Below are 18747 nucleotides of genomic sequence, written 5' to 3'. Positions count from 1 at the left end.
CAGGCTGTCCTTTAAGGCAACTGTGAAGATGGCCACCGGCCTGCACGGCCAAGCCTGGAGGCCTGCAGGGAAGAAGCTGACTGGGTTTATCTCACTTCCTGCCGGGCAGGCTTCCAAGCCCCATGGTCCCAGCTGCAGGCCTTTGTTCTGTTTCTTCCTCCATGTCACCCTTCCCTGCACCCTTGCCTGTCCCATGTCCCACCCAGTTTCAAAGCCCAGCTCCAGGACACTACATTCCTTAGTCTCCTACCACCATCACCACCAGAAATGGCTTCTCGATCTGGTCCCGGAACCCCCAAGCCTTCCTTTACATGTCTGCTCTGGGCCCTCTCATTCCCTGCCTCAGATGACAGGGATGTACTCTCATGTCTGTGGCCCCAAAACAAGTCAGGAGCCCTCTAAGGGGGTCTCCCAGCGCTGATCTCCGAGGGGCTGCTGAGTGAATGGAGAATGGGAGCAGAGGTTGCCCGTGTCTTAGGCACATGCCTTGACCAGATTTGCATCCAGATCTGCAACCATGGCCTTCCCTCCCCCTCCAGGACCCATCACAAGCTGCATCTTAAATTTTAAGTCCTAGAGAGTGAGGACCGAGTCATTCTAGTGGTCTAGAAGGGACCACCATGGTCTAGTGGTGATCTCTGCAGCACCAGTCGTAGTGGGGGCTTTAAAAGCACCCACCAAGCCCGGCTGTGGTTCCGCACCGAACACACTGGACTGGGGACAAGACATGCAGAGGAAGGGTCTGCCCTCTGGGGATCTCCCAGAGAAGGCAGGGACCCCTGAGGGTGGGGACCTTTCAGATTTGCTCCCTCTCAGTCCCCAGCGAGTGAAACACTGCCTGGCATGTAATAACAACTGAATAGCCACTGGCTGAAGAAACAAATGAATGAACGAACGCCCGTTGCCCCTGGAGCACTGAGCACACCATATAAGGCAGGGCGATGCTGAACACTGAGTTGTCTGCCTGGTGAGTCAGAGCTGCAGAATCCACAGGCGAGGGAGGCTGAGAGAGAGAGAGAGAGAGAGACCGATGAAGAGCCAGGAGGTTTGTGGTTGACCAAAATCAAGCAAAGGATGTATCTAAAAAAGCGCTCGGCCACAGTAGCCTGGGAGGCAGAAGCATACACTGTGGGTTTCCATCTTTTTTTTCAGCAGAGATCTTTTTTCAAATGAAATCACACCCCACACCCTAAATGCATAACAGCACTGCCATGGTGGACGCCAGCCGGGGCTGCCAGGCTGGCCCGCCTGCCCGTGCCCTGCCGCCCCACACAGGCCCCTGCGGCCCCTTGGAGACGGGTCTGCGGCTCGGTCAGTGACTGCCTCTTCCCTCTCCTCCTCCCTCTCAGAGGCCTCAGGAAGGTGGTGGCTGAGGGGAGGGCTGTGGTTGCTCTCTAAGAAGGGGACTGTCATAGGCTGGGTCTTCTAGAAGACTGTTGAGGGCAAATAAATGCTCAAGGAGCTCAAGAAACTTTCCCCAGCCATGAGGGAGAGAGGGTGGGGTGGGGATGGGGATGAAGAGAAGGAAGAGGTCCTTTAAGCATGTAGAGGGGAGCCCAGGGCAGCCAGGTACGATGTGGTTGAGATATCGGGGTAGCTGCTGGAGAGCAGGACTTCAGGGAACAATCCTTTGGAAAAGTGAAGCGCCACCTGCGGATCCATTGTGTGTGTGTGTGTGTGTGTGTGTGTGTGTGTGAATGTGAGTGAATGTGCACATCAGGCTTTCAGGTACCAGATCCACTGAAACCGAGGTGTGCCAGTCAGAGGCTACCCTTCATGCCGTAAGCCACGGGAAAAACCTGTTTGGGATCAGTCAGCCCTCCTGCTAGCTCCCCGTTCCCTGCCTCCTGCTCCGGCACCAAGAAGGAGCCTCTGTTGTTCTGTCTGCCCAGCATTGCTTCCTCCTTCTTCTGAAAATAACCCCTGGTCTTTCCCTTTGGGCTACCAGCCCCCTGGTACCTTCAGGCCCACTCCCCTGACCCACAACACACCCCCCCTCACCACCCATGTCCCAACAACGACCTAGTCTGACCAATCAGCATATGACCAATCTGCATATTCTCTCCTAGTTTCAGTGATTGGTCATAGGGGGTCATGTGATTCAAGACCAGCCAATAAGCTTCAACTCTGGGACTTTCATTATAACTCCTGAGGAGGAGAAGCTCTGCTTCCACTGGATTTTGAAGTGAGCAGGATGTCAGTCTGGAGCTGCGGGTCACGGCCCCACGGCCACATAGGGAGTGCCTGCCAGGGACTGAAGCCCACCAGGAGGAAAGCAGAGGGCACGCATAGGAGCATCATTTGAGCCTTGGGTTTAGCCCTGCCTTGGATACCAATAAACAGACTTCAAACTGCCAATATGTAGAAAGCTAACAAACTGCCTGTCTTGCTTAATCAAATCTGAGTTGAGTATTGACTCCCAGCTCATTCAGCACCTGATCTCAGCTCTGCCTTTACTGCCTCTTCTCACCGGGTCTCCCCTGTAATCCGCCTTCACGTCTGGACTGTCCTTGGTTCTTGCTGACCTGGGCGGCAGCTCAGTCTGCCCCTCAGACCCAAGCACTGGGCACAGGCCAGCAGCCTGCTGGGTACTCCTGTGCCCCAGCCTTCCCAGCTGTCTGCTAACCTTAACCCCTCCCAACCTGGGTCAGATCCACTCACTCTGCCCCCCGACTCCCACTGTCCTGCCTCATTGACCTTCGGTCCTGCTGGGAAAGGCAGGCACTAAACACTGAACAAGGCCGTGGAATCCAGCCACTGCTGAGCTTGGGGAGAGAGTGTCACCCCAGGGCACTAGTCCGAGGCCTCAGAGAGACCTGCCGTGGGCAGAGGCTGCGGTGCAACAGAAGGGTATTGAGCTCAGGGGTCAAGCAGGCCCAGAGAAGTCCCTGGATGTCTCACCTGCCCTACCACCTTAGGCAAGGTGCCCTCTCTGAGTTTCATAATCTTCAGCTGCAGAAGGAGGATCCTGCCTCCATACACCGAGCAGAAGCACAAAAAGCCACGGCACTGACAGCGCCGATCGCTGACGAGGATGGGGAGCCATAGGAGTTCTTACTCATCGCTGGTAGGAATGCAAGATGGTGCGACCACTTTGGAGGACAGCTTGGCAGCTGCTTAAGAAGCTAAATATACTCTCACCATACAACTTATCAATCATGCTCCTAGCTATTTACCCAACTGCTCAAAAACTATGGCCACACCAAACTTGCACATGAATGTTTATAGAAGCTTGATTCGTAATCACCCAAAATGGGAACCAAGATGTCCTTCAGTGAGTGAATGGAAAAACAAACTGCGGTACACCCAGTGGAGTACTGTTCAGCAATGAAACGGAAGGAGCTGCCAAACCGTGAAAAGACGTGGAGGAACTTTCCATGCATGCTGTTAAGTGAAAGAGGCCAACATGAGAAGGCCACATGTTGTATGATTTCAATTATATGACATTCCGGGAAAGGTGAAACTATGGAAGCAGTGAAAGGGTCAGTGGTGGGCAGAGAGTGGAAGAAGGAAGGGAGGATGGAGAGAAAAAGGGGGGTAAACTATCTGATCTGGCAAGGTGGAGGGTCCTCCCAACCCATTTTCCTCTTCTTTCACTGAAATACAATTGTGGCAGATGGCCACCCAGAATAAAGACTGATTTCCACCCTCCCCTGTGACCAGGCGCACCCTCTATCTGCACTCCGGCCAAAGGGACGTGGCGGAAGTGGTGTGCAGTTCTCTCAGAGCACTGGGTCCTCTCCCTTTCCGACTTCCCCTTCTTGCCAAGTGGCAAGGAGAGACTGCCGTGGGCCATCGTGGGTCATCTAGACAAGAGAGGGTGGCGTCCCAGGACACAAGGAAACTTGGCCTCTTTATGCAGAGGAATCCTCTTAGCTCAGAATTTTACTTAGAAAAAGCAATCTTTTGTTTGAGGAACCATTATTTTGGATTTTTGTCACACACACTTGAACCCATAGTCCAACTAATGCAAGGACCCCCAAGTTCTGTTCTGAGGATTTTGCATAATATAGGTGAGTAACGCATGTTCCCACACCCATGTTCATTCAACAAATAATGGCCAGTTTGCTCTGCTGGGATCTGGGGATTCAGCTCAGACAGACAAACCCCCGCCCTCTTGAAGTCCACATTCTACTGCGAATGTGGGCTCCGGTCCATCAATGCGAGAATAAACTAATTCCGAATTGTCATGGGTGCAGGCGTACTCTCAGTAACAGCTAACCTTGATTGGGTTCTGAGCTTACTATGTGTCCATCCTGTTCGAAGCCTTTTGCATGTAGTACCTCATTTTATCTTTGCCCCAAACCCAAAAGGTGGGTGCTATTGCTTCCTTGGCTGACCGATGAGGAAGCAGAGACACAGAAAGGGCTCCAGGCCAGACTCCTAGTGATCACTGAGTCCAGGATTCGAACCCCAGTCTGTTGGACTTCAGAGCCTTAGCCACTGGGCCCTCCTGCTAACGTAGGGACCAAAACAGGGCCCTGAGATAAAGAATGACAGGGTACCCCGCCGACGGTTACTATTAGCCACCACAACAACAAAAGCAGCAGAACCCCCATGCTGAACAAGCCTGAACTCCCTTACCTGGGTGCCTGGCGTCTGGAAAAGGACTGTGCCCACGTTTCAGAAGCCAAATTCCAAGGGTTCAGGTAGCTTTGATGACAATGTAGAAGCTCTTGCCGATGCAAGCTCAGGGCTGTCCAGGAGATGCCCACCTGTCAGAGATCAACAGAGCCAGCCGTGACTGCCTGGTTGATGGAGATCTTGCCGCTCATGCTCCCCGAGGTCTCTTGTTTTTGTTTGAAATGCTCTCCGGGCCCAAGGAGGCAGTGGGATGAGGCAAAGATGCAGAAGCCTGGGGTTATATATCAGCACTGGGAAGCCAGACAATTCTAAGATGCAAAGGTATGCATATGCCTGTGTGTAGGTCCCAAAAAAACACAGAAGCATCACGCCCACCGTGTCTAGCACAGTGCACTTTGCGGAGTGGAGACGCTCGGCGAGTGTTCACGGTTTGCTCTGAAACACAACAACTTCACGTTTCTGAGCGAGTGGGTGAGAACTCCGGGAGGGTTCAAGTACACTGGAGGAAAGCTCCTTTCTCATGTACCAAAGCATTCTCGGAATGTTCCATCCAGCCAGACCAACGGCTTCATTTTACCAGTGAGGAGAATGACACCCAGAAAGGGGCAGACACTTGTCCGAAGCCACACAGAAATTTGGTGGCCGAGTGAGGACTAAACCCGGGGTCTCCCCTGATTCATGGCTGGGTGCTCTCTCTACGGTTGCTCCCTTTTTTTGTAGCCGTCAGCCTTGCAGCCCCGGGGGGCAGCCAAGGACACACAGCCAGGCTCTGCGTCATGCCTGTCAGGTGACACTGGGTGGGCCCAAGCGAGAACAGTTTCCTGACTGTGTTCACGCCGGCAAGGTGTGGGAGGCAATGCCCACAGGGGCCAGAACATAGGCTCCGGAGGCAGGCGGACAGGCAGTTGCTGGGGCAACCCCTTTCCAGAAGTCGGGGCCTAGGTAACAACTCAGGTGTCCTCTCAGGGTGTCAGCCTCCTGGTCTGTGAAACAGGGGCAATGATGGCATCTCTCTTTAAGAACTGCAGGGAGTTAAAACGACTTTCTAAGTCTGAAGCCACACAGAGCATGTGGCACATGGCAAGCGCTCACTAAATGTCAGGGAGGCAACTCAGGAGAGGACACTCGGGTGAGGGCCTGAGGTGGGGTGGGGCACCGGCCTGGGGGTTGCTTTTTGTCCTTGGCACATCTTTAGACAAAAATCTCTCCATTCCGCCATTATTTGTTCCCTCCGATCCCAGCTGTACCCCGCTTCTCTGCCTCTCACAGACCCGTGAGGGCCCCCACCCAGCACAGCTGTTTCTCCCTCTGGGCTGCAAACTCCCCACCTGCCCACAGGACCCCACACCCCAGCCCACATCTCACCAGCCGGCAAAAGGCAAATGTCATTAGCACTCTGCAAGCTGGCGAGTGCTAATGTCATGCCAGACAGCAGCCAGCACAGCCAGCGCTTGAGAACTGGCAGGGGGGTTGGATGGGACGAATTCCTAGTAGGGGTGGCAGTCTCCACGTTTTCCAAAAGGGTACGATAAAGAAATAAATAAATGGCTGCAGGAAATAGGTGACCACAGAGATTGTTTCAGCAGCACGCTAACTGTGGCCGCCTGTGGTCCTGCTCCAGCCCCGTCCAGATGATGTGCGGGTCCGCCTCTCTGGGCCCCCCATCTTCCATCTTCCATCCACACCCCAGACCATGCTCCCTCAAACCCACTAGGAGAAGCAGACCACCCACCCTATGAACAGACTCAGGGCCAGGGGTGGGGGACCTGCATTCCTAGGAGGTGACAGCATTACACCCTGAAGGGCCCACAGACAGAAGTGCTGAGTTCCAGTCCCAAGCCAAAGTAACTTATTGTGAGCACTCGGGCACATCCTCTTCTTCGTGGGGCCTTGGTTCTCCCTCTGTGAAAGGGGGCGTTGGACCCACTGCCCATCTCTCAGGGTCGGGACTGAAACCCAGAGCTCTGGTAGCTCTCAAACAGAGATGCCCACGTGAGGCTCCTACTCCTCTGATTTCCTTATGGCAACAGCACTGGGGACCCAGCAGGCACATTAAGGCTTCCTGGAGTGGAGGGCAGACATGTGTACCGGGAGATGAGCGGAGGGCACTGGGGGCAGGGGGCAGAGCAAGCAAAGGCGCAAAGACACCCGAGTGGGGCCTCGGGCAGAGTGGGAAAAGAGATGGAAAGGTCCTGTGGTCAGTGCTTTACCCTGAATGCTGAGAAAATCCGGACCAAGTCTCTCCCGGGGCTGGCATGGGGCTGGCCCCGAGTGCCACAGACAGGACTCAGGAGTTCTGTGTCCTCTAGATCGCGAGCAACAAGAGCATTCGCTCGTTTTGGTGAGTGTTAACTGAACATCTGCTGTGCTCCTGGGACTTGGAAGGTGCCGGGGATGAGGGAGGCACAGAGTGCACCTTCAAAGGAGCTCGCTGTTATAAAGAAGAGAAGGCAAAGACCTTGTTTTCATCGTTCAAGGAGGCGAAGGAGGGCTCAACATCTGGTTCTGAGTTCAGGGAACAGAAGAGTCCCTTCCTTCTTGAGTTCCAGGGAAGGCTTCCTGGAGGAGGGGGCAGATGTGAAGGTACAGAAAGGAGAGCAGGGTCCCTGGGGGCAAAGGGACCAGGGTGAGCAAAGGCATGGGGGTACCCCAGTGTGGGGTGGGTATTCAGAAGCACGAGCCGAGGCTGCCTGTTGGGGCCGAGTAGGAAAGGAGACAGGAAGGGAAGGCAGGGGCTGGATGGTTAAGGTCCTTGAATGCCAGGCTAAGGATGACAAACTTCATCCACAGGCCATGGGGAGCCACGGAAGGTCGGAGAGCAGAGGAGTTCTCCAGGTAGACAAGAAGGAGCGGCCCGGGCAAGTAGAAACAGATGCTGAGAGAGGGAGAGGGAGACGGGGAGGCCCTCGTGGCCTGGTGGGGAGTAGAGACGCGATGGAGGGGTGCCGGGAGGGTGGGGGAAGAGGAGGACGGAGGAGGAAAGGCGGGGACGGGACTGAGATGTGTTGGGTTTGCTCTGCCATTGCCACCAACTGTGTGGCCTCAGGCAGGTCGTTCAACCTCTCTGAGCCCCAATTTCCTTCCTTATAAAGTGAAAGGTAAGTAAATAGGGCCACTTCATAGGGCTGCAGGATTCAACTAGAGCCTGTATGAGGAGCACTCCAAACACAGTAAGAGGTTGCTGCATGCTTGCTTTCTAAAATCTAAGCCTCTACTGCTTTTATTAATTAGTGGTGCCCTTCCCTGTTACACACGAGGCACACTGAAGCTCAAGGTCAAAGGACTGGCCGGCACTGGCAACGCTGGGCCTCAAACCACAGGAGAAACAAGTTATGAGCAAATAAACCTGGGATGACTCAGAGAAGAGTCTCGATGTTAAAATATGGTTAAAAAAAGGACTGTTTTATGACTTTTGCACTGTGCGCTTATTAAACCCGAGCTATAAATGCAAACTAATAAGTAAAATGAGTTAAGTTAATGCAGAAAAATCAACCTTCAGGATATATCCATATTGTCTAATGGCAGTCCATAAACATAAACATAAAAATTTAAAATACAAGAATGAATTGCAATGCCCGGCAGCTCGGGGATTCTGCCATTTCTCTGCCTGTGAAATAAAAGCTATTGATTTTAGCTTGGGTTCTCATTGCTCATGAGTGAGTCTTTGAGAAGTCATAAAGGAAGGAATTATTTCTGATTGTTTACTCACCGAGGATCGGATGTATTGAATTTAAATTGTCTCCGATTCCTAATTAGTACAAACCAAATTAGAATGCGAGTACGGCAGATCTGGAAAGGCCCTCGGAGGCCTCTCCACACGCTCGGTTTTCTTTGTTTGATGGACCTGGAACCGGAGGGACAGAGGAGGAGGGCCACCGGACCTACACGAGTGTGTGGGGCAGAACCGAAGCTGGAACGGGACCCCTGGCCGCCACGGCTGCGTCCGGCTCTGGTCCCTGCAGCCTCTGGGATCAGGTCATTAAGTCCAGGCTCAGGGGTGTACTACGGGGGGGCCTCAGTGCAGGCGACTCCTACAATGGCTTTCTCCCCACCTGCGAGGGGAAAGTAACCTGCCCAGGGAAGGACCCTAGAAGCCAAAGGTCTAACGCTGACAGCACAGCGAGTTCTAAGACACTCTGGCATATTGTCACGCGTGGAGGAGCCCTTGAACCCCTAGCCAACCCACGGAGCCAGGCAGCTCAGCCGGGGAGACACACTCAGGGGCAGAGTTTGTTCAGAGAGAGGCTTCAGGGCGGCACAGCCCCAGCCAGGGCCAGGTCATTTCCTTCCTGGGTCCCAGGAGAGGGTGGGGACAGAAAGGCCTCAGTGTATGGTGGGGAAGGGAGGGTCTCAACTCAGCCAGGCTAGCTCTTGCTTTCTCTCTCCCCCTCTCTTTTCCCTCTCTCCCTCTCTCTCGCATGCAAGCACACACAGATGAGCACCACAGGGACCAAGGAGCCTCGCATGGGGCGCAGGCACGTGTGTGTGAGTGCACGCATGTTAAGCTTCAGCCTGCACACGATTATGAAGCAGATGTTTAATTACTACCTGAGTGTTATTAATCAACACGATTAATACACAACCCATACCACATAATTACTTTGCAATTACACCAAAACGAAATATTTTACTGCTGAGGGTTTGCTAATTACCAAGCCTTGCCAAAGGACAGGTATAATGGGCAGCAATTTTTCTTCCTTCCTTTCCTCTCTCCCCAGCCCTCTCATTAATCTTCTGGGCGGATAGCCCCACCGCCCAGAATGGGGAGTCCGGGCAGGCCTCCTCCCGGAGGTGCTGCTTCTGCACTCACCTTGGTTTTAATGTGAACCCTAAATCGTCCTGCCCTCTATTCTCAGCTCTCCAGCTTGGAAAAGCAGGTCCTTTCTGGAAATAAAGCTGGTGTCCTCCAGGCCAGTCACGGAGAAACAAAGGGTTATGCTGGGAAGCTCCAGCCGTTGCCTGGAGTTGAAGCCCAACTCTACCAGTTACTGGCTGCGTGCTCTATGTCAAGTTAAGCATACCTCAGTTTCCCCATGTATAGAATGGAAATGACAGTAATTATCTGAGGGGTTTCTCGTAAGTATTTAATGTGAGAGAATGCATAAAGTCCTTAGCACAGTGCCTGGCTCAGAGTAAGGCTTCAGTAATACCTATCACAACTATTATTATTTAACCAGAAATGGCCCCTCCAGGAATCCTTCCAATCACAGAGTCTCCCAAATGTTCAGGATTTTGGGTTCTACTTTCTCTTCCTCCCCACCCCAACAGCTCAGTCACATCTACCTGGAACCCTCCCCTCACATGGGCCCTCCCCTCCACCTGCCACTTTCACCACCTTCCCCAACCCAAGCCTTCATGCTCTTCTCCACAGCCACAGCCTCCACACACTCTTCCCTGCAGCCCACCCCCTGCCCCCACTTCATCTCCCACCAGGTGGGCAGACAGATCTGTAGGAGAGGGGTGTGGCCCACGCCACTCTGCAGCTCCCCAGCCTTCGGCAGCTCCCCACTGCCTGCAAAGCAAGGACCTCCCACTCCGGTGTTTTAGGCCCTGGAAGATCACTACTGCCCCAGATTCCACATCCATTGCTAAAGCTTCAGCACTCAAGGTTTTGATGGACAGATGAGTGAATGACTGAGCATCTTGCTAGATTTTAGAGGCATCCATGTCCACCAAGCTCAGATGTCCTAGAGCATTTCATAAGCCTGCATATCTCCATGGACTTGGGGTTCATCCTGGAACTCAGGGTTTATCCTTCATCATTCATTCCAGATTATCTCCTGGTTTCCTCCCACTTCCCCTGACAAGTGCCTCACCTAATCCCAACTGTATTTACAATCAGTCTTTTAGGACACAGTGACCACATGTCTAGCTAAGCAAAGACTGTATAATAAGGGCACACAGATGTGTGGTCTGCTCGAGAGGCACATGTGAGGGTCATGGTGATAGACTCCAGCTCAGAGCACACACTGAGGGAGAGTGAAGGGCGTGTGCATGTGTGCATGGTGCACACACATTTGCACAAGCAGGGCCGAGGTGGCTGCTCTGAGTATGGATCAACTCCTTCAGTTACCAAGATTTCAGATAGCGTGAGCCATTCATTCAATCCCTCCATAAGATGTGCGGCTCTGCAGTTGGACCACTGGTGTTAGGGTCCCGCCTCTACCTCTGACTAGGTGTGACTTTGGCAAATGCCTTAACTTCTCTGAGCCTTAGTTCTTACCTGTCAAATGGGGCTAATCTTGCTCCTACTGACAGTGTTATTGTGAGAGTGCAGGGCACACACTTTGGTCAATGCCTGGCATATGGGAAGATACCAGATCAATGGTATCAATTCTGTTATTATTAATGAAAATAATAAACCATGGGGACATAGAAACTTGATGTCTAAAAAGAACATGGCATACAGCCCTAGACTCACGGGTAGAGATGTCCCTGAAGAAGCATTACAATAGAAGGCAGTACAGTAATATTTATTTGTTTGTTATGCATTCGTCCATGAATTCATTCATTCATTCTAGCACTCATTGGGAGCCCACTGTATAAGTGGCCAGGGGAAGGCAGAGAAACTGTGGCACTGTCTGCAATGCAGTGAGGCCAAGTGGGAGATGCAGTTTACAAACAGCTGGGAGAGGGCAGAGACTGGGGGATGTTTTAAACCACTCACTGCTGTGTCCCCAGTGTCACCAATTGCTTGTCACACTTAGGTGCTAGATGAATGGGAAACAGCACTGTTGAAGATAAGGAGGTAGGACCTGGATGAGTGGCTCAGTTGGAGGGTGGTGGGGAAGAGGAGGAAAGGCATTCCGAGCAGAGTGCACAGCACAGGAGCCTCAACGTGCATGACCGGTGTGGGATGCAGCACACAGCTGTGCTCTGGCAGAGGCATGAGAGGAGGGGGACGCGGGCGGGCCAGCGGTGCTGAGACGGAAGCCTGGGCTGATAGGGAGCCAGAGGAAATTCTTAGAGGGGTAACAGGGACATCCAGGTCCTGGATTTTCCTTCTTTGTCTGGAGTTCAAGCCCTGATCCCAGCATCTCTGGGGACGTTGATGAAAAGCTTTCCAGGGAGCGTAGGTTCTGTTTCTCTTGCCTGATGCTAACATAAAGCTTCTGCTCAGCAACAGGGCAAGTGCTCAGGCCACCATTCCCTGGGTGGCAGTGGATTCAGACCAGCCCAGGTGGGAAAGAGCAAGCAGGTCCCCTCCGGGTAAAATCGGGAGGGGTGTTCACTGCCTGGAGGCGGTGGTTTTCACCAGGGGTGGCCAGGCTGAGGCCACGCCTCTGCTGGCCAGCGCCTGGACTGTCCATGATGAAGGCAGCGGAGGACAGGAGATTCTTCCTCTCCCCATGGGCCCCTGTGCCCCCGCCTCCCCCCAGTTTTGGCTCTTCACTCGCACACATTCCCTCCCCCCTTACACATGTGCACATGTGTATGCAAACACAGCAAAGTCTGGGTTGGGTTAAAGCCATAAGGTCAAATGGTTGAGGGTGCTGGCCCAATGGCAGGAAACCTTTGCTCTGGGACTGCTTCACTGTGTGCCCTGGGCAGGTCACGTGCCCTCTCTGGGCTCTTATTTTCTCTTCTTTAAAATGTAACCGAGGTGTTCAATAACCTTCAACCTGATAGGGGACTCGAGACTTGGAAAATTTTAGCTTGAGGTTAAAAGTTATAAGTCTAGCAAGTAATGTGTATGTTAAGCTTTCATTTCAGAACCTGCAGATAAAGTTCATCCTGGCTCCTGGGAAAAACAGCCAACCTCCTGGGGCACTGATAGATTATCTCCTGGGGACATCTGAACCTTTGTTCCAGGGAAAGCAGATGACCACCCCTCCCCCTTGGGAACAGCTAACTGCCCAGGACAGGAATGTTGCAGCTTCTGAATCTCAAAGCCCTCACCACACCTTATTTGTCCTCCCCCAGCCCCTTATAAAAGATCTGGCCAGGAAAGAAGGGAAGAAGGTTTGTTGGGGTATGAACACACCATCTTCTCGGATCACCAGCCATCTGAATAAAGTGCCCATAAAAGATTCAATCACTGTCATTGCTTGATTTGGTAGTGACAGGTAGCCCAAACACCAGTGTCTTTTCTGGTTACAAACTCTCGGGTGACAGGGAGGGGCTCAGTCCCCACAGACGGGTAGAGGGGAGATGAGAAGGAGTCCAAAGAGCCCGAGTCCCAGTGATGAAAACAAACTGCGCTTTGGAGAAAACCAGCCGGATGCCGACTGGGCCAAGGCCTGGGGTCTCCGGCACCTTGCCTCAGTAGTGGGTGGGGCTGAATTTAAACACCCACCATTATGTGACTTGGGACATCTTCTGGGAACCTCTCTGAGCCTCAGTTTCCTCATCCGTAGAATGTCCCTCATCATGACGCTTCTCATTTGCGAGTAAAATGAGAAGACACAGGAGCCTGCCCAGCAGGGTGTCTGCTTGGAGGAAGCCTCTGTAAGTGGAAGCTATTATTAGCATTACAAGGAGAGCTCCATTCACATCCTGGGGAAACCCTGCCAGGCAGCTCACTCTATTGTCAGTGCTAACCTCAGCCGGGCAGGGCCCTGGGAAGTGGCTTACCTTCATCCTGGTTCTCATGGGGAAACACCCCCCCCCACCCACGGCCCGAGCCCTGAAGGGGGCCTTTCCCGACCGCAGCCCAGCCACACTTAGACACTGCTCTGAAGTGTTGACATTGTTAAAAAAAGAGATGACGGGCCCAAAATGGAGTCACTTGTGCTAAGCCCATGTCAGCAAACCAAGACTTAATATCTAACCTAATTACAGTTTCAGGCTCTCCCAGGAATGTAATCTTAATGGGTCAGTCTGGAATTTCCTGGTCAGCACCCACAAAGGAGGGTGATCTAAGCCTGGAACTATGTGCTCTTTGCTAGAAAGTTCGTTTCCCCACCCCCCTTCTGCCTATAAAAGCCTTCCGTTTTGTACAACTCCTGGGAGCTCCTGTCTATCTGAGAGACAGGACGCCCCCCAATTCATGAATTAGACCTTCAAATTTACTCCATTTCGTTTCTTAATGACATCGGTCCTCTGGACAAACAGTGGGGAAAGGAGCCTGGCATTAGGAGTTAAAATCTCACCTGAAATGTGTCACTTTTTACAAGGAGAGTGTACCCGCCCCTTACAAACTAACCATGGGACAAACAGCTGTGGGGAAACGTCGGCCTCGGCTGACCCCAGTGCTAAGGCTCTGGCTGCGTGTCTCATTCCTGGAAGAAGGAAGCCAGGAACAATGGGTGCTCCTTAGTCCCGGCCCTGGGGACAGGCTGTTTAGGATCACACAGTCTGCCCCCGCCGCCGCCCCCCCCCACCCCGTCTGTGCGAGGGACGAGGGATGGAGCTCACCAGGGCCAGGCGGGGGAGTCCTCCCCCTGCCGGATGGTCTCCATGCAGACTCAGATGGTGAAAGCAGGAAGTCTGACTCCACCCCCATCCAGCAGGTGCTGAGGGCCTACTGTGTGGCAGGCCCAATGAAGCTGCTGTCCCTGTGGCATCTGATGCATCTTCGCATGGACCCTATGTGGGAGGGGTTGTTAAATGGAGACCCTGGGAGGTCACCGATTCCAGTAAGTGGCAGAAAGGGGCTTCACACCTAGGCCTATCAGGTGCCACAGCTGCTGTTTTCTTCCTGGTTCTAAAGTAAGGGATTGGGGGTGCTGCACCATCACCCCTTTCCTGGATGGAGCACCCCTCCCCCAACCTCAGCAGCACTGGCTGCTAAAGGCTCCACCTGCGCCTTCTCTGGGGGGACCGCTGGCTCCTGGCTCCCAGGAGCCTTGTCATCCAGAGATGCCTCGGGGGCCCCTAACCCCACTCCAAGCATGGCTGCAGCGCTTATAGAAAGAATATGCTGGGCACACACTTCATGATGCCCTTCACACTTCAGAGCTCCCGGTGGGATGCGGCTGAGGCGAGGCTGTCCTTGGACTCCATGGTTGCTTAGGTTCCTCTCCCAAGAACCCTCCCTCGGTAATTCCCTTGCACAGCCATCTCCACTCGGGTTTCTCTGTTAGGGAAGCTGACCAAGGACACAGGGGGCTCAGAAAGGCGACAGGCACGGGTCCTGCCATCACAGGCCTCAGTGCGAGGCAGGCGTCAAACCTGAGACTTGGACTGACCATGGCCATGACCGTGACCATCCCCCATCTAATACTAAGGGCTTATGACAACTTGCTTTCCCTCCTGATCTCACTGAATACCAAAACCCAGCCAAGAGGGACTGTGATCTCCCTGTTTATAGACGAAGAAGCTGAGGCTCAGAGAGATTAGAATCTGCCCAAGGTCACTTGCAACTCCTACATGGTCGCAGCTGGGTGGGAGCTCCGTTGTGCCTGACCACGGAGCCCCAGCACCTGCCTCCCACTAACAAAGGGGCCCCGAACACAGACACAGAGACAGGGTGGGGAAGCTCAGTCGTCAGGGTCATCCCTGGACAAGGCTCGCTGTCCCTCTCTGCCACCTCCTGTGACTCCTGGGCCAAGTGGCTTAGACCACAGACTGGAGGAGACAAGTTTGAAAGAAGAATGGAGGTGGGATTCACCTGGTGCCATTCTGGCCTCTCCCCACCTCAAAAGCCTGAGGCTGTCTCCCTCTCAGAGGGTGCTGGCTCCTCCCCACCTCCCCATTCCTATCATGTCACAGACTTTGCAGCTCAGCCAGGTGAGTAACAGGCAGAGAATGCAGATTTTTACCTGTTAATTTGGTTTCGGACCCCCTGCTGCTTGCCCAGCCTGGAGGGCTTCCAACCAGGCTCTGGAGGGCGGGAGAGAGGGGGCAAGCTGCAAAGGGGGGCCACCTACATTGCCAGTCACTGGGGGCTTCCCTGAGGGTGAGGGCCGCCCCAAGGGGCTGGGGAGCCAGTCCCCCTGGATCCAAGTGCAGGAAGGGGGCCTGGTTCTCAGGGCACCAGCCACCTGCTCACTCTGGCCCGCGTCTTACAGACAGAGCCTGCTGCTCAGGGGCAGAGCTGAGTCCAGCCAGGCACAAGGGAGCCTTGTCCCCTCACGTTTCCTTCCCACAGCCATCAGCCCTCTTCAACCCGGCCTCTCCCTAATGCACCTCGAGCCTTCGCTACCCTGGGCATTGTACTTCATGTAACCCTTGAATCCTTTCCTGTGCACCCTGCATGAGGTAGCTCTTGTTGTTACCCATTCTACAGATGTAGAAACTGAGGTTCAAAGAAGTGATGTACCCTCAACAAGTTCTACACAGCACTGCCCTAGGATCCCTGCAGTTCCACTCCTGGGTATAGGCCCCCCAAAACTAGAGACTGGGACTAAAGGGACACCTGCACACGCACGCTGATAGCAGCGCCACTCATAGAAGCCGAGAGGTGGGAACAGCTCGAATGCCCATCAGCCTTTGAATGGAGAAGCAGATGAATGGGATAGGCCCATACATGGAATATTATTCAGCCAGAGTAAGGGATGCACAACACTGATAGGTACTGCGATATGGGGGACTCTGCGCACTGTGAGCCAGACGCGAAAGGCCACATATTATACAACGCCACTCGTAGGGAATCTCTGGAGCAGGAAAACCAATACAGATGGAAAGCAAAAAAGCAGTGGCCAGAAACCAGGGCTGAGGGGTCTCAAAGGGTATGGGGTGTTCTTTAGGGTGACACGAATGTTCTGGAACGAGATAGAAGTGGTGGTTGCACAACACTGTAAACGCCATTGAAGTGTTCACTTTAAAACAGCTAATGTAACGCACTGTGTGACTGTCAGCTTGACTTTTATAAGAAGCATGGAGGAGCTAGCAGGGTGGCCACGTCACACGCCGAGGGGCGAAGAGCTGGTGAGGGAGGGAGCCCAGATTCACACGGGGCCGGCTGACTGCGGGGTGTGCCCTCGGCCTTCGTCCTCCGTTGCCTGCTCTGCGCCTTCCCGCCTCTGAGCCTCTGCCTCCGCTGGGAAGCCCGCCCTCTCATTTCTTCTGTCACAGCCCTACCCCTCTTCAAGGGCCTCGGTTAGGAGTCACCCTGTCCCCTGATCTCCTTGGTGTTCTCTCACCCTGGAGCCCACAGCCCTGTGCCCACCCCCTACACACACACAGGAGGCTCCCCCTTCTGCCTCCGGCCAAACTCAGCTCTGCACGGGGCTTCCCTCCGCCCCCGCCAGCCCGAGGGAGTAATCACACTCGCAAGGTCCTTCTGAGGGTTAAATAAAATGAATGTCTGTGGAGTCCTCAGCTCTGGGCTCGGCATGCAGTAAGCACTCAACTAACGGTGGCTGTTAATAGGCTGGGGCTGGAACCTGCTGACTCCGCTCTGCCTCTCAGCACGGGCCTGCTCCCAGCAGAACTGCTCAAGTGCTTGCTTGCAGAATGGAAGCAGAGACAAAATCCCCTGACAAGGGGACACTTTCCTACCTGTTTTCCTGCTGGGCAGGAAGCCTGACGTGGTTCACAGTTTATAACAAACGCAACTCCATTTTCTCTCAGCGGAGTCATACGACGCACCTCCACTGCCAGAGTCCGCAGGTCAGGAAACATCAGAAGCTCTGGCCTCTCAGGAAATGGGGCCCTGCCACGAGCTTTCCCCCTATCAAATCACAGACCCACCCCCAGATCCCAGCCACCAGAGACACGGACATTCAGCAGACACTCACTGAACACCAGAGATGTATGTTGGGCGTGGGGACAGAGGTGTGAGCAGGAAGACCTGTTAGCTTCGGAGCTGGAAGGGATTCGGGTTCTGTGAAATGCTGGAAAAGTCGTGTGACCCCTCTGAGCCTCGGTGTTGCCGTCTGCAAAGTAGGACAATAGGAAGACCTACACCTCGCAGGGCTGCTGTGGGGATGGAAGGAGATACTGTGTGCAAAGCGCTCAGCTCAGTGCCCGGCACAGAGAGAAGTTTCCAGCAATGCAGCGATTATTGTTACTATTATTCCCACTTCACAGATGCAACAACTAAGGCCCAGGAAGGCCAGTAGGAGTCTGGGAAAGTCACATGACCCCTAAGCTGATAATGTATTCCAGTAGTTAGACGAGACACGCCCGGAATAGCCAGTGCTGCCTGGGCAAACTGCCCCTGGGCCTGGCACCGGTGATGGCTTAGGCACTGGGTGGAAACGCCACAGGCTGCGCTAACTCACTCACTTCTCCGTGGTCTCTGTGCCCCGGGAGCGTCAAGGAAGACAGCGTGGAGGGTGGAAGAACACGGGGCTGAGAAGCAGAAGACGCACCTGTTTCCTGGCCATGTGACCTCGGGTGTGTCACAGATCCGGGCTTTTGTCCATGTGGTTCTCTGGCTTAGAGTGCCACACCCCTCTCCCCGCACCTAATGAACTCCTATTCATCCTTCAAGACCCAATTCACATGGTGCCTCCTACGTGGAGCTTCCCATCTCTCAGAGGTGCCCTGCTCCCCCCGTAATGTCCCCACCTCTGCCTGCTCCATGAGGACTGGGTCTGGGCTCTGGTTTGTTCTCTGCAATGTCCGCTGCACATGGTGCCTGCCACGTAGCAAAAACTCACTGAATGACAAATGACAAAATTACTGCACCCTTGCATTGGACGTTGGCCTGAGACATACATTTTACTCACTGGACTTCGAACGTCCGAGCACAGGACTCATGCAACTGTGTCCCCCTGCGCTGTACTGGGTCAGAATCTTAGTAAAAATCTACAGAACATGATCTCTCTAACAATGGTTGCCCTGCTTAATTACTTCATTGGCTGAAGCTAATGACTATGCAATAAGACAACAATCAGGAATGCACTTTATAAATCAAAGGAAGCACATATGTGTAAGGTATTGGCATTAAAAATAATCCCAAACACCAGCCAGTGCCAACCTTTTCAATACGCTTTTGGAAGCGCTTTTGAATCGGCTATGGAATGTAGTTGATGATGCCAAGAAATTCACTTCAAACAAAACAAGGCAGATAATTAGGAAGCTCTCACTCCAGGGAAGGCGAAGAGACAGAAACTTCCCCGATCACACACACCTCTGCAGCTGCTGATGGGGGCTAAGAGGGCAGGGAGTGGGGCCTGGGAACCTCCTCTCCCACCGACCCTCAAAGCAGGAAGGGGGAGCTTTGGGACTAGAAAACCAGCCCAGCTGCTTGCCAACTTGGAGATCTTGGTGCATTCCTTAAACCCCTCACTGTCAGGTGGTGAGGGGGTGTGGAGAGACGGAGGGTGACAG

The 18747-nt window shown here is 53.6% G+C and overlaps 1 protein-coding gene across 4 annotated transcripts in view; it reads right to left on the bottom strand.

The window, feature by feature from the left end:
* Window positions 1-18747, bottom strand: part of TSPAN18 (tetraspanin 18) — a 160133-nt gene that overhangs the window by 46431 nt on the left and 94955 nt on the right. For 2 of the 4 annotated variants that reach the window (XM_045825221.1, XM_045825220.1), the window contains one exon: window positions 4585-4715. The exons of the other annotated variants lie outside the window; for them this stretch is intronic. The gene's annotated coding sequence lies outside the window, so the exon portion shown is untranslated. The remainder of the gene's footprint in view (window positions 1-4584; window positions 4716-18747) is intronic. 4 annotated transcript variants of the gene reach the window in all.

This window comes from Phyllostomus hastatus, unplaced genomic scaffold, assembly GCF_019186645.2.
Source record: "Phyllostomus hastatus isolate PE091 unplaced genomic scaffold, TTU_PhHast_1.1 phas_scaffold_585, whole genome shotgun sequence".
In the NCBI taxonomy this organism is placed as follows: Eukaryota; Metazoa; Chordata; class Mammalia; order Chiroptera; family Phyllostomidae; genus Phyllostomus; species Phyllostomus hastatus.
The sequence above is the reverse complement of the archived record's forward strand: the minus strand, read 5'-3'. Positions and strand labels throughout refer to the sequence as shown.